The sequence below is a fragment of the Dendropsophus ebraccatus genome, chromosome 1 (genome assembly GCF_027789765.1).
Source record: "Dendropsophus ebraccatus isolate aDenEbr1 chromosome 1, aDenEbr1.pat, whole genome shotgun sequence".
Lineage (NCBI taxonomy): Eukaryota > Metazoa > Chordata > Amphibia > Anura > Hylidae > Dendropsophus > Dendropsophus ebraccatus.
The window spans coordinates 221,874,883-221,889,356 of NC_091454.1; positions in this window are offsets into that span (position 1 = coordinate 221,874,883).

Here is a 14,474-nt window from a genome sequence, read left to right on the forward strand (position 1 = left end):
GGAATTTTCATTCCACTGTGGATATGTAACCCGGCCCCTTTAACCCCCCCCCCCCCCCCCCCCGCCCGGAGCATACATTACCTGCTCGGCACTGCAGCTTTGTGTGAGGCTCCCGGCTCCCATCGAGAGCGAGGGGAGCCAGGAGCCTCACACACAGCCACAGCTAAGAGCAGGTAATGTATGCTCCGGAACGGGGGCTGCGGGCTGTTAAAGGGGCCGGGGTACATATCCGTAGTGGAATGAAAATTCACACTACCAGGATCCGCAGCGGATTTCGCTGCAAACTTGCAGCGTGAAATCCACCATGGATCCGTTATGTGTGAAGCTACCCTTAATGTAAACCACACCTGAACCCCAAAAGTGGGGCTGTTTCTGGAAGAAAGCATCCAGTAATGTTATTTCTAATCAGTTTTATTTAATTTTAATTGGCTGCAGCAGTAGTACCCCAGACCAAGGTTTACTCAGACATTTTCTCTCTCTCTCTCCCCCTCAACCGCATAGGGCACATAGTATGCTCCATCCTACCTTCTTGTGTTCCATTGAACTCAAGTTGTCCCTAGAGACAGATTTCCCCTGACAACAAGCGGTGGTCAGTAAATATCAAAGAAAGAAGACACCTAGTGGTCAAGACTTTACAGCAGTTTTTTTCTGGTGTAAGAAGTAATTACAGCAAACAGGACCCTGCTAAACTAAATCCAAATAGACTTACGGACAGGAAATCTCTCGAAGTAACCAACTATCTGGTCTTGAAGTCTTATCCCTGAGGAAGGAAACTGCAGATCTCAGAAACACTTTCGAATGTAGCCACATAGAACCAGAAACATAGTTGATGATATCACCGATCCAGCAGAAAGTAGAACAAAGCAGTGAGCGGAAAGCGAAGACACCAGCCTTGGCTCTCCTCTATCCCAACATCCCCCTCGGACTTATGGAAAGACCTCAACATTAGGTTCAACGCAATACCATATATCATGATATTATAACAAATAAACTTTATTGTTATGGTATAATGTTAAACATAGACTTTTTACATTGTTTATTAGGATACTGATCCTACCTATGATGCTCCCCTCAGGGGTCTACCTGTGATGTCTGGTAGCCGATGAATGCTCTTGCCACTACTTGTTAAGAGTATGTTTCCACTACAGATTACGTGCTGAAATTTCAAGCGGAGGCTGTGTGGTGGACTCTGCTTGAAGTTCTGCCTGTCCCATTGACTCAATGATATTCTCAAGCTAAATCTGCCGTCCTCCCAAAAAAATTAAGCTTAAGAATATCACTGAGTCAATGGGAAAGACGGAACTTCAAGTGGAGTCTGCCGCGCGACTTCTGCTTAAAATTTCAGAGTGTAGCCCATAAAGGTAACATGTACTTAGACAAACTCATCTCGGCAGTGACAGCCCCCTCAGCCAATGACTGAGGTTGGACAACACTGCAACCAGTGACTGGCTGAGCGACTGTCACTTCCAGAAGGAGTTTGAGAGAAGGAGCATTCAGCAAGGGTCAAAAGAAGGCACATAGGGAACCTCAATGAAGCCTTGCAGCCTTGTAAGTGTGAAAGTAAGGATTTTTTATTTTTCTGGTCCCAGAAATATACACAAAATGTTGTGTCTGGATTACCCCTTTAACAGCATCTTTAAATAAATAGAATAAGCTAAAGTAATAAAAAATGCTCACGAGGCAAAAGTTTTGGACCAAACTTAAAGTAAAAAAATTTAAAAAATACTCTTACGCCCTATATGCTGAACTAATTTAAAAGGGAACTCCAGTGACTGTTATTTTACCCTTCAAGCATAAGGCGGATTAGGGTGAATGGCTGGTCTGCTCCCCCTGATTTCTGGGCACTGGTTTTCCCAATACTAATTCCGAAACCCATTGCCGGTCATACTGTTTGTGGATGGGGCATCTCATGGGGAGAGTTACATCTGGATCAAGCAGCAAGCACTGTGTTAATTGGCACTGCAGCGGGGATGGAAGGCGGTACTATTGAGCACCCGGTCAGCAGGCCAACCATTTACCCAAACCCGCCTTATGTTGTTGGAGTGTCACTTTAACAATTATTAATAGAGGAAAAATTATTGATTCATGTTCATCTCACCCCAATAGAAGGAAAAGAATAACCTTGTGCACTAACCTATACCATTACTAAATAATGACATCAATCTAGAAGTAAAATTATTGCTATATAACATCCAATCTGTAACGCCTGGAGTAGTGGATCCACTGGACCGGCACCAGCGATGGCACAAACCTCACCAGGGAGCGGAGTCTAAGGGGCCGCTGGTTTTCACCAGAGCCCGCCGCAAAGCGGGATGGACTTGCTGCGGCAGACGACCCCCAGGTCGCTACCCCTGGCTTGGTTGCTGGTGACGGCAGGCGAGGCGTGGCAGGAGTAGGTACTGACTGTGGCGTGTAGGCGTACCGCAGGTGACAGGCTGAACACAGGAACAGCAGTGAGACGGGAAGCAGGAACCAGGGACTAGGAGTAGGGACTGGGTAGCGTGGCAGGAAACAGGAACAAGGACTAGGGACCAGGTAGCGGACAGGTATCAGGAACAACAGGGAGCTGGGCCAAACGCTATGGGAAGCATGTAGAGGCTCCAACACAGGGGACAGGGCATGCTGGGATTTATAGGGAGTGATTGGGTGCAACTACCAATTAGGGACGGACTGGCCCTTTAAATCTGAGACAGCCGGCGCGCGCGCGCCCTAGGAGGCGAGGACGCGCGCGCCGGCCGGCACAGACGGAAGGCGGAGCGGGACGAGGTGAGGCGCCCCCCGGGGCCAAACAGACCGCAGCGCCGGGTCCCTGCACCAGGACCCCGGCAGCTGCCTGAGCTAGATGGCGGTCGCGGCGGCGGCCCGGAGCACGGGACGCCGCCGCGGCCATGACAGTACCCCCCCTTTGGCCTCCCCCTTTTTCTTGCCTGCAGGAACCCCTTGATGAGATCTTTATCCAGGATGTTAGCCTCGGGTTCCCAGGACCTCTCCTCAGGACCAAATCCTCTCCAGTCCACCAGGAAGAAACGTCTCCCTCTGACAGTTTTCATGGCCAGAATATCTTTAACAATGTAGACGTCATCTGAGACGGCTTGTGGTACAGAGAACGGAGACTGATCGGAGAACCGGTTGAGGACCACAGGCTTCAAGAGGGAGACATGGAAGGCGTTCGGAATCCGCATAGTAGGGGGCAGGCGGAGTTTGTAGGTGACAGGATTGATGCGTTTTAGCACCGAAAAAGGACCAAGGAATCGAGGACCCAACTTGTAGCTGGGAATCTTGAGTCGAACATATTTGGCCGAGAGCCAGACTTTGTCACCTGGACGAAAATTCGTGGCAGGTCTCCTCTTCTTATCAGCCTGGTCCTTCATGCGTTCAGAGGCTTCGAGTAAGGACTGTCGAGTTTGTTCCCAGATCGACTGCAGGTCAGATAACAGCTCCTCCACGGCTGGGACCCCAGAGGATGGAGAGAGAGGCAGAGGAGGACGAGGATGATGCCCGTAGACCACATAGAAAGGAGACTTGCCTGTGGAACTCGAGTCCAGATGGTTATAGGAGAATTCCGCCCATGGAAGGAGATCGGACCAGTTGTCTTGGCGGCTGGACACAAAATGCCGTAGGTAGTTACCCAGGATCTGATTGTCTCTCTCCACTTGCCCGTTAGACTGGGGATGGTAGGCTGATGAGAAGTCCAGCTTTACTTGGAGCTGCGAGCAGAGGGCACGCCAAAACTTAGAGACAAATTGAGAGCCTCGGTCGGACACAATGTGAAGAGGAAGTCCATGCAGGCGGAAGATGTGTCGGAAGAACAACTGAGCCAGACGAGGAGCAGAGGGTAGGCCAGGAAGAGCCACGAAGTGAGCCATTTTAGAGAAGCGGTCCGTCACCACCCAAATAACTGTATTGCCCGCAGATGGAGGTAGGTCTGTGATGAAATCCATCCCAATGTGGTGCCAGGGATGGTCCGGGACTGGCAAGGGCAAAAGTAGGCCGGCAGGTCTTTGACGGGGAGACTTATTCCTGGCACAGACTGCACAGGAAGCCACAAAATCCTTGACATCCTGGAGGAGATTGGGCCACCAGTAGTGACGGGAGATCAATTGCCCAGTCTTTTGAGTTCCTGGATGCCCGGCCACCAAAGAGGAATGCCCCCACTTCAAGATGCGTTTACGGAGCGCGGGGCGCACATAAGTCTTCCCGGGGGGCAGTCTCTGCAGAGCAGAAGTAGCAACTGGTACTAGGCGGTCGAGGGGTATAATGTGACGAGGAGATTCCTCTTGCCCCATGACATCGGATGCTCGGGATAATGCATCGGCCTTTAGATTCTTCTCGGCTGGACGGAAATGGATGGTAAAGTTGAACCGAGAGAAGAAGAGAGACCACCTGGCCTGCCGGGGATTGAGGCGTTGAGCCGACTGGAGGTAGAGGAGGTTCTTGTGGTCCGTGTAGATGTTAACGGGGTGTTTAGCCCCCTCTAGTAGATGACGCCACTCCTCCAGTGCCAACTTAATGGCCAGGAGTTCACGGTCCCCAATAGTATAGTTCCTCTCGGCAGGGGAGAAAGTCTTAGAAAAGAACCCGCAGGTTCTGGTCTTGCCTGATGTGTCCCTTTGCGAGAGAACGGCTCCTGCGCCCACAGAAGAAGCATCGACCTCGAGAGAAAACGGCCTGGAGACATCCGGGCGGACTAGGGCAGGAGCAGAGGCAAAGGCAGACTTAAGGCTATTGAAGGCTTGTTCGGCCTCTGGAGGCCAACGTCTGGGGTCCGCCTTCTTTTTAGTGAGAGCCACGATGGGTGCGACCAGGGTAGAGAAGTGAGGGATGAATTGCCGATAATAGTTGGCGAATCCAAGGAAACGCTGGATAGCTCTAAGTCCCACAGGGCGTGGCCATTGGAGGACAGCTGAGAGCTTGGCCGGATCCACTTGTAGACCCTGGTCGGAGACGATATAGCCAAGAAATGGAAGACTGCGCTGATGGAAAACACACTTCTCAAGCTTGGCGTATAAATGATTGGCCCGTAGTCTTCGGAGGACCTGACGCACTTGTGCCACATGAGTCTGCTGATCTGGGGAGAAGACCAAAATGTCATCCAAATAGACAATGACGCAGACATAGAGGAGGTCTCGGAAGATGTCGTTCACGAATTCCTGGAAGACCGCTGGGGCATTGCATAGGCCGAATGGCATGACCAGGTATTCGTAGTGCCCATCTCTGGTGTTGAAAGCGGTCTTCCATTCGTCTCCTTTACGAATACGGATCAAGTTATACGCTCCCCTGAGATCCAGCTTGGAGAAGATCCTAGCTCCACGAAGACGGTCGAATAGTTCAGGAATAAGTGGAAGAGGATAGCGATTCTTAACAGTCACCTTATTCAAGCCCCGGTAGTCAATGCATGGGCGAAGGGAACCGTCCTTCTTCTGGACAAAGAAGAATCCTGCGCCAGCGGGAGACGTGGATTTACGGATGAAGCCCTTTTGTAAGTTCTCCCGGATGTAGGAGGACATGGCTTCAGTCTCGGGCACAGAGAGAGGGTATACCCGACCACGTGGAGGAGATGCCCCGGGAAGAAGGTCTATAGGGCAATCATAGGCCCGATGAGGTGGTAGAGAGTCCGCCTCCTTGGCCGAGAAAACATCACCGAAATCTTGGTAGTCCTCCGGTAGACCGGCTAGAGGCTTGACATCAGCAGGTGACCTCGTAGAGCACTTGGGTTGAGGAGATCTCAGACACCGGTTATGACAGTCCTGGCCCCAGTTCTCCAGTCCAGCTTAGGGGTATGAAATTGCAGCCAAGGAAGACCCAGCAGGATGTTAGAAGAGGAATGGCACAAGACATAGAAGGAGATCCTCTCCTGATGTAAGGCGCCCACCTGGAGGGCTAGGGGTGCCGTCTGGCAGTGCACAGTTTCGGTAAGAATGTCCCCCGTAACCGAAGAGATAGACCGGGGTTGGGCTAGCTGGATCACGGGTAGCCGCCATCTTTGGACCAAAGAAACAGAGATGAAACTGCCAGCAGAGCCAGAGTCGATGAGGGCAGTAGTCTGGAAAACTTGCCCTGAAGGCGTCTGGATGGAGACGGGTATAGTCAACCTTGGAGAGGTGGCATTCACACCTAGGGAGGCCTCTCCCACCGGACCTAGGTGCGAGCGTTTCCCGGACGCTGAGGACGTTGGGGACATCTCTGCCGGTAGTGATCTGCACCACCGCAATAGAGACAGAGATTCAGCTCCATCCGACGGGCTCTCTCATCAGTCGTCAGGCGAGCTCGTTCCACCTGCATAGGGACTTCTGGAGACGACTGGGGTTAGGAGCAACGGGACTCTGGAACACCGGTGCCAGCCGAGGATGGCGACGGGGCAGGCTCAGTCGTCGTTCCTGCCGGACCTCCTCCTCTCTCTCGGAAAACCGGTTGTCGACTCTGGTAGCCAGTAAGATAAGATCGTTTAGAGAAGGAGGGAGGTCGCGGACTGAGAGTACGTCTTTCACTCGGCTGGATAGGCCCTTCTTGAAGGTGGCTACTAGGGCGGCCTCGTTCCAGTCCAATTCAGCTGCCAGGGTGCGGAACTGGATGGCGTAGTCACCGACAGAGGAGCTCCCTTGAGAGAGGTTGAGAAGAGCAGTCTCAGCTGAGGTGGCACGGGCAGGTTCCTCAAAGACGGAGCGAAACTCGGCCAGGAAGGCCCGGAGATTGGCAGCAACAGGATCATCACGGTCCCACAGTGGCGTGGCCCAGGCCAGAGCTCTACCCTCCAATAGGCTGATGATAAAGGCCACTTTAGAGCGCTCGGTGGGAAACTGACTACTTAACAGTTCAATATGCATTGTGCATTGAGTCAGGAATCCCCTGCACAACTTGGGATCGCCTCCATATTTATTCGGGAGGGCCAATCGAAGTCCCGAGGTGGCTGCAGGTGGTGGTGGGCGCTGGCCTGTAGTATGCTGCTGTAGGGCGGCAGTCAATTGCTGGATCTGCTGCGACTGCTGCTGGATCTGTTGAGCCTGTTGAGCGACCACTCTGGCGACGTCACGGAGATCAGGCACCTCGCCGGGATCCATGGTTGGAGCCTACTGTAACGCCTGGAGTAGTGGATCCACTGGACCGGCACCAGCGATGGCACAAACCTCACCAGGGAGCGGAGTCTAAGGGGCCGCTGGTTTTCACCAGAGCCCGCCGCAAAGCGGGATGGACTTGCTGCGGCAGACGACCCCCAGGTCGCTACCCCTGGCTTGGTTGCTGGTGACGGCAGGCGAGGCGTGGCAGGAGTAGGTACTGACTGTGGCGTGTAGGCGTACCGCAGGTGACAGGCTGAACACAGGAACAGCAGTGAGACGGGAAGCAGGAACCAGGGACTAGGAGTAGGGACTGGGTAGCGGGCAGGAAACAGGAACAAGGACTAGGGACCAGGTAGCGGACAGGTATCAGGAACAACAGGGAGCTGGGCCAAACGCTATGGGAAGCATGTAGAGGCTCCAACACAGGGGACAGGGCATGCTGGGATTTATAGGGAGTGATTGGGTGCAACTACCAATTAGGGACGGACTGGCCCTTTAAATCTGAGACAGCCGGCGCGCGCGCGCCCTAGGAGGCGGGGACGCGCGCGCCGGCCGGCACAGACGGAAGGCGGAGCGGGACGAGGTGAGGCGCCCCCCGGGGCCGAACAGACCGCAGCGCCGGGTCCCTACACCAGGACCCCGGCAGCTGCCTGAGCTAGATGGCGGTCGCGGCGGCGGCCCGGAGCACGGGACGCCGCCGCGGCCATGACACAATCTTACCAAATCTAATAAGATTCTGGTTTAACACCTATAGTAAGCTTCATTGGTCATAAATTTGGTATACTGCTTCACCTGTCCTGCAGAATGCCCCCTACTACATGATGCTGTAACACCTTGTTTCATTATTGAGATGGTGCTACCCATGGCCATTACTGCCGGACTGTTCCATTTTTGTTTCATCAGACTACAAAACATTTCTCTGAAAGGTAAGACAACCCCTTACCCCCGCTTCAGTAGTTCAGTCCATTCTTCAAACATATACATCTATTTTGCAGTACTCAACAGGGCAACAGAAAACACCATCAAATGGACTCTATTTGGTCAATAAAACGAATACCCCTCGTGTTCTATATCACCTTTTAATGTGATTGTGAAATATACTAGTAACACCATGTTCAATTGTGGAGTAAATCCAGCCTAAGCCATGGACCTTCACAGAGTGGTCAACCCTGCAATGCTCTCATACTCTGCTAAATAATATATGGTACCCTTTACTAGAACTACTGACAGGTCAAGTTTTTCCATATATAAGTCTACTTTATATCATTGTGCAGAATATTCCAATTCACCAGTGACCATGTTCCCTATGACTCAGGTTCAGGACTCGTCCCATAGGGTTACTCCAATTACCCAGCCCTTGCGGCATCTCATCTACACAGTAATTGAAGCAATTTTGCTCTAAGGGAATAGGAGAGGACCCAATCCACTTACCTTACATACCATCCTGGTAACCTTTGTTCATGTATAATAATGGGTAGGGCATACTCATGCTTTACATAGTACAATAAAAGTCAAGGGTTAAAGACTGTATCATGGAGCTCTCTCTATAAAAGTCTAGCTTTGATACTGTGCCAGCTATAGGAAGACAAGAAGAGATATGAGACACATCTTATCCTCTCTGCTCCTCCCAAAGCCATTTCTGCTCCGACCACCATCTGTATCTGAGTCTCTGAAACCCATGTGCCCACCTCTGACATATCTAAGGAGCCTTTGTATTGGACATAACGTCATAATTCAACTATTCAACCCCCCAAGATCATTTCTGGACCTTGTCTTGGACGTGAATGTAAGTCATTTATGAGCTCTCTCTCTGTATCTTAGTCAACACGATTGCTTTAGAAACATGGCGACCATCTAAAAACCCATAAATGATATCACTACTACACCAGCCAGTTATTGAAGTTGAACTTCAAGGAGTTTGAAAATCAATAGTCTTTCTATATAAACAACAGATATAGCCGAGCTAAATTTGTTCTCCAACCATGGACTCTTATGTTGGACTGATTTCAGTCAACTGAACCACTACACGATTGTGCTGTACGTGACTGAGAGGACCAGACAACCATATGGTGGTCCAAACTCTTGAGGAGTCCTGGTATTTTACAATACAAAAACTGAATTGCTTTTATGTGAGGTGGGTTCACTCAAGCCTAAACAGCAATTTCCGTCAGTCAGGGCAGGACTTACAGTAACATGACCATATTAGTCTAGTTTTAACTCAACCTTATGGATATCTTCCTTAATGGAATTGTCCACTTTAGATATTTTTTTACTCCATAGCATTTGTGTATATCCTAATCAGGGGTCCTGATCTGGTTTCCACCATCTATGCTGTTCCCACCCTTCTTAAAGGTGAGGGAATCATCAGACCTAGGTAGAATAATGAGGTTCCATCTTCTGGTATTCCAGTACTACTAATGGAGCATTATGATGGTCATTTAGATGAGTTCTCGAGAGGGGACAACACTGCAATAACCGATACATAGGTATCCTCCAAGCCCTCTAGAATCCTATTATATAATATTATGATGAGTTCTGACAAATGACAAACTAAGCTATGCTAATATAACACCCAGCCCTGCTACATCTGTGCATAGACATTTAACACGCTTAGCTTCTGAAGCTACAGTATATAATTATTACGATTGATGACACTTAACTTTAAGGTTTTTACCATAACAGTATCCGGCGTTTTTTTTTTTTTTTTTGGCTTAGGATGGAGATGATCGGCAGAGTGGTTTTGGCCTTGGTTCTGTTTTATCATATTCCTGTCACCTGCTCCATGACGGGTGGAGACAAATGTGACCTTACGACAGCCTCAGACTTGGAGGAGGTGACCCAGCCCGGAGACGTCATGCTGGGGGTCATCATACCGCTTCACCTGGACAGAGTGTATGCAAAAGTCTCCTTTGATGAGAGACCCTCGAGGACCATGTGCACCATGTAAGTAGGGCTGTTAGGATAATGACAGATAATGTAATACTGTTACCTGCTGCCCTATCCGGAACTAGAGATAGAAAGACCATACTACCATATGGGGTACACCACATGATAGTACCAGTAGTGTGCAGGTATAACAATAGTACCATGTGTAACACCAGTATCAGTATAGTCAGTATAATGCATGTATAACAATATGAACGGCACAATGTATGTATAACAATAGCATCATTATACATGTATGACAATATTACCAGTATAATGTACAGATAACAATAGCACCAGTATACATGTATAACAATAGCACCAGTATACATTTATATAAATAGCACCAGTATAATGTACAGATAACAATAGCACCAGTATACATTTATATAAATAGCACCAGTATAATGTACAGATAACAATAGCACCAGTATACATGTATGACAATATTACCAGTATAATGTACAGATAACAATAGCACCAGTATACATGTATGACAATATTACCAGTATAATGTACAGATAACAATAGCACCAGTATACATGTATATAAATAGCACCAGTATAATGTACAGATAACAATAACACCAGTATACATGTACAGATAACAATAGCACCAGTATACATGTATGACAATATTACCAGTATAATGTACAGATGATAATATTACCAGTATATATGTATAACTATAGTACCAGTATAACGTACAGATAATAATAGTACCAGTATACATGTATAACTATAGTACCAGTATACATGTACAGATAATAATATTACCAGTATACATGTATAACTATAGTACCAGTATAACGTACAGATAATAATAGTACCAGTATACATGTATAACATAGTACCAGTATAATGTACAGATAATAATATTACCAGTATACATGTATAACTATAGTACCAGTATAATGTACAGATGATAATATTACCAGTATACATGTATAACTATAGTACCAGTATAACGTACAGATAATAATAGTACCAGTATACATGTATAACTATAGTACCAGTATACATGTACAGATAATAATAGTACCAGTATACATGTATAACTATAGTACCAGTATACATGTACAGATAATAGTACCAGTATACATGTATAACATAGTACCAGTATAATATACAGATGATAATAGTACCAGTATAAATGTATAAATAATAATAGTACCAGTATACATGTACAGATAATGGTACCAGTATACATGTACAGATAATATTACCAGTGTACATGTATAACTATAGTACCAGTATAATATACAGATGATAATAGTACCAGTATACATGTATAACATAGTACCAGTATAATATACAGATGATAATAGTACCAGTATACATGTATAAATAATAATAGTACCAGTATACATGTACAGATAATGGTACCAGTATACATGTACAGATAATATTACCAGTGTACATGTATAACTATAGTACCAGTATAATATACAGATGATAATAGTACCAGTATAAATGTATAAATAATAATAGTACCAGTATACATGTACAGATAATAGTACCAGTATACATGTATAACTATAGTACCAGTATACACGTACAGATAATATGACCAGTGTACATGTATAACTATAGTACCAGTATAATGTACAGATGATAGAGAGAGAGACGCACAGACAGACAGAGAGAGAGACGCACACAGACAGGGAGACACACACACACACACACACAGGCAGACAGACAGAGAGAGAGAGAGACACAGACAGACACACACACAGACAGAGAGACACAGATAGACAGAGAGAGAGACACACACACAGAGACACAGACAGACAGACAGACACACACACAGACAGACAGACACACACACGCAGACAGAAAGACACAGAGAGACATAGACACAGACAGACACACACAGACAGAAAGACACAGAGAGACATAGACAGACATAGAGACACATACAGACACACATACAGACAGAGAGACATAGACAGACAGAGAGAGACACACAGACACACACAGAGACACAGACAGACACACACACAAAGACAGAAAGACACAGAGAGACATAGACAGACAGAGAGACACAGACAGACAGACACACACAGACAGACAGAGAGACACACACAGACAGAACGACACAGAGAGACATAGACAGAGAGAGACACAGACAGACACACACAGACAGAAAGACACAGAGAGACTCACACACAGACAGAGACACACACACAGACACACACAGACAGAAAGACACAGAGAGACATAAACAGAAAGAGACACAGACAGACACACACAGACAGAAAGACACAGAGAGACATAGGCAGACAGAGAGACACAGACAGACACACACAGACAGAGAGACACAGACAGACACACAGACAGACAGAGAGACACAGACAGACATAGAGACACAGACAGACACACAGACAGAGAGACACAGACAGACTCACAGACAGACAGAGAGACACAGACAGACACACACACAGAAAGAGACACAGACAGACAGAGACACATACAGACAGACAAAGACAGACAAAGAGACACAGACAGACACACACACAGACAAAGAGACACAGACAGACACACACACAGAGAGACACAGACAGACAGAGACACAAACAGACACACAGACAGACACATAGACAGACAGACAGACACAGACAGATTCACAGACAGAGAGACACAGACAGACACACAGACAGGCAGAGAGACACAGACAGAGGAACACAGAAAGACAGACAGACAGAGAGACACAGACAGACAGACACACACAGACAGACACAGACAGACAGAGAGACACACACACAGACAGACAGAGAGACACAGATTCACAGACAGACAGAGAGACACAGACAGACACACATACTGACAGAGAGACACAGACAGACACACACAGAGACAGAGAGTCACAGACAGACAGAGACACAGAGAGACAGAGACACAGACAGACACACACACAGACAGAGAGACACAGACAGACAGAGAGACACAGAAAGACACACACACACACACACACACAGAGACAGAGAGAGACACAGACAGAGACACACACACACACACACACACAGATGGACACTCCCTAATGTTACATTACTATGAAGGATGAAGTCTCTTCCTTTTTCAGCCGCTCCCCTGCCCTCCTTCATCTTCTGCCCCCTAGCTTAAGGACCTGGGAGATCATGCTCACATGACCATGACATCATCAAAGGTCCTTAAACTCCAGGACTGGGCGGATTTTGGCCTTAGGGCCCGGAGGCTATTTTGTTAATCTGACCAGTCTCACTTTATGCGGCCATAGCTCTGTGATGCTATAACTTATCCTAACAATTATCAGACTGTTTTATAGTGACATATTGTACTTTAGGTTAGTGGTAAATTTTGCCCAGTATCCATAAAGTTTTTCTTGTGAAAAATGCCAAATTTTCATAAAAAGAATGACAAAATGGTAATTTTTCTCTTAAGTAAAAAAAAAAATTCTGTGGTTACCGTGCGGGTTTAAACATGTGATAAACATATTGTTACACACGCGGTGATACTAAATATCAGCCTCCGTAGCTGTAACATTGGAAGTCTCAGTAAGGCCTCTGGTTGTTATAGCAATCATCTGGGCTGTGCGATCGCTCCGCACACCCACAATGCCCTAGCCTATAGATAATGCTATGGCACTGATCACAATAGCACCGGTATACATGTATAACAATTGTACCAGTATAACGTACACATACCTTCCAACTTTGGCTGAGAGGAAAGAGGGACATGGACATGCCCGGGACATGGACACGCCCCTACCCCACCAAAAGACACGCCCCTTAACCCCCAAGATATGCCCTTTAACCCCCCCAAGAAACGCCCCTAACCCCCATATCACGTCTTTCACTGTTTTTCACACAGTCATAGGGTAGTGCCCTGGTAGTATACTGGTTTTCTTGCAGAAGAAAATGGATTGACCAGGATGGTAAGTATGACACTTTTCTTTATATCTCTATAACTTTTGTAACAATGGCTTCTGCATCTAACCACACGTCACACATTCATTTATTTCTGCAGTTTTTCCCTATGAGGTAATTATTATATTTTAGTCCTAGAGGAGCTGCAGAGTCTCAGGTGTACACAGACAGTGTGGGACTACAACTCCCAGTGTGCTCTGTCTATCTATGTAGCCTTCGCCCCATTTAACTCTGAGTCTTGGGGGAAAGGGGACACACAGACAGCAGCCAGACCATGCTGGGAGTTGTAGTCCCACATTGTCACAGCTCCTGAAGAACTAAAACCCCTTTAGAGCTTACACACAATCACTGCTCTGTATAAGGGCCCTATTCCACCGGGCGATTATCGTTCGCATAATCGTTAACGATTAACGATCTCAAACGGCCGCTATTGCGAAAGACCTGAAAACGTTCACTCATTTCCATGGAACGATAATCGTTACTTATGATCTTATTTGCGATCGTTTTTTCTTTGCTATTGCGTTTATATCTACTGCGAAAGACGGAACGAAGTCTTATTCAAAGCGAACGATTTGCAAATGTTTTGCGAA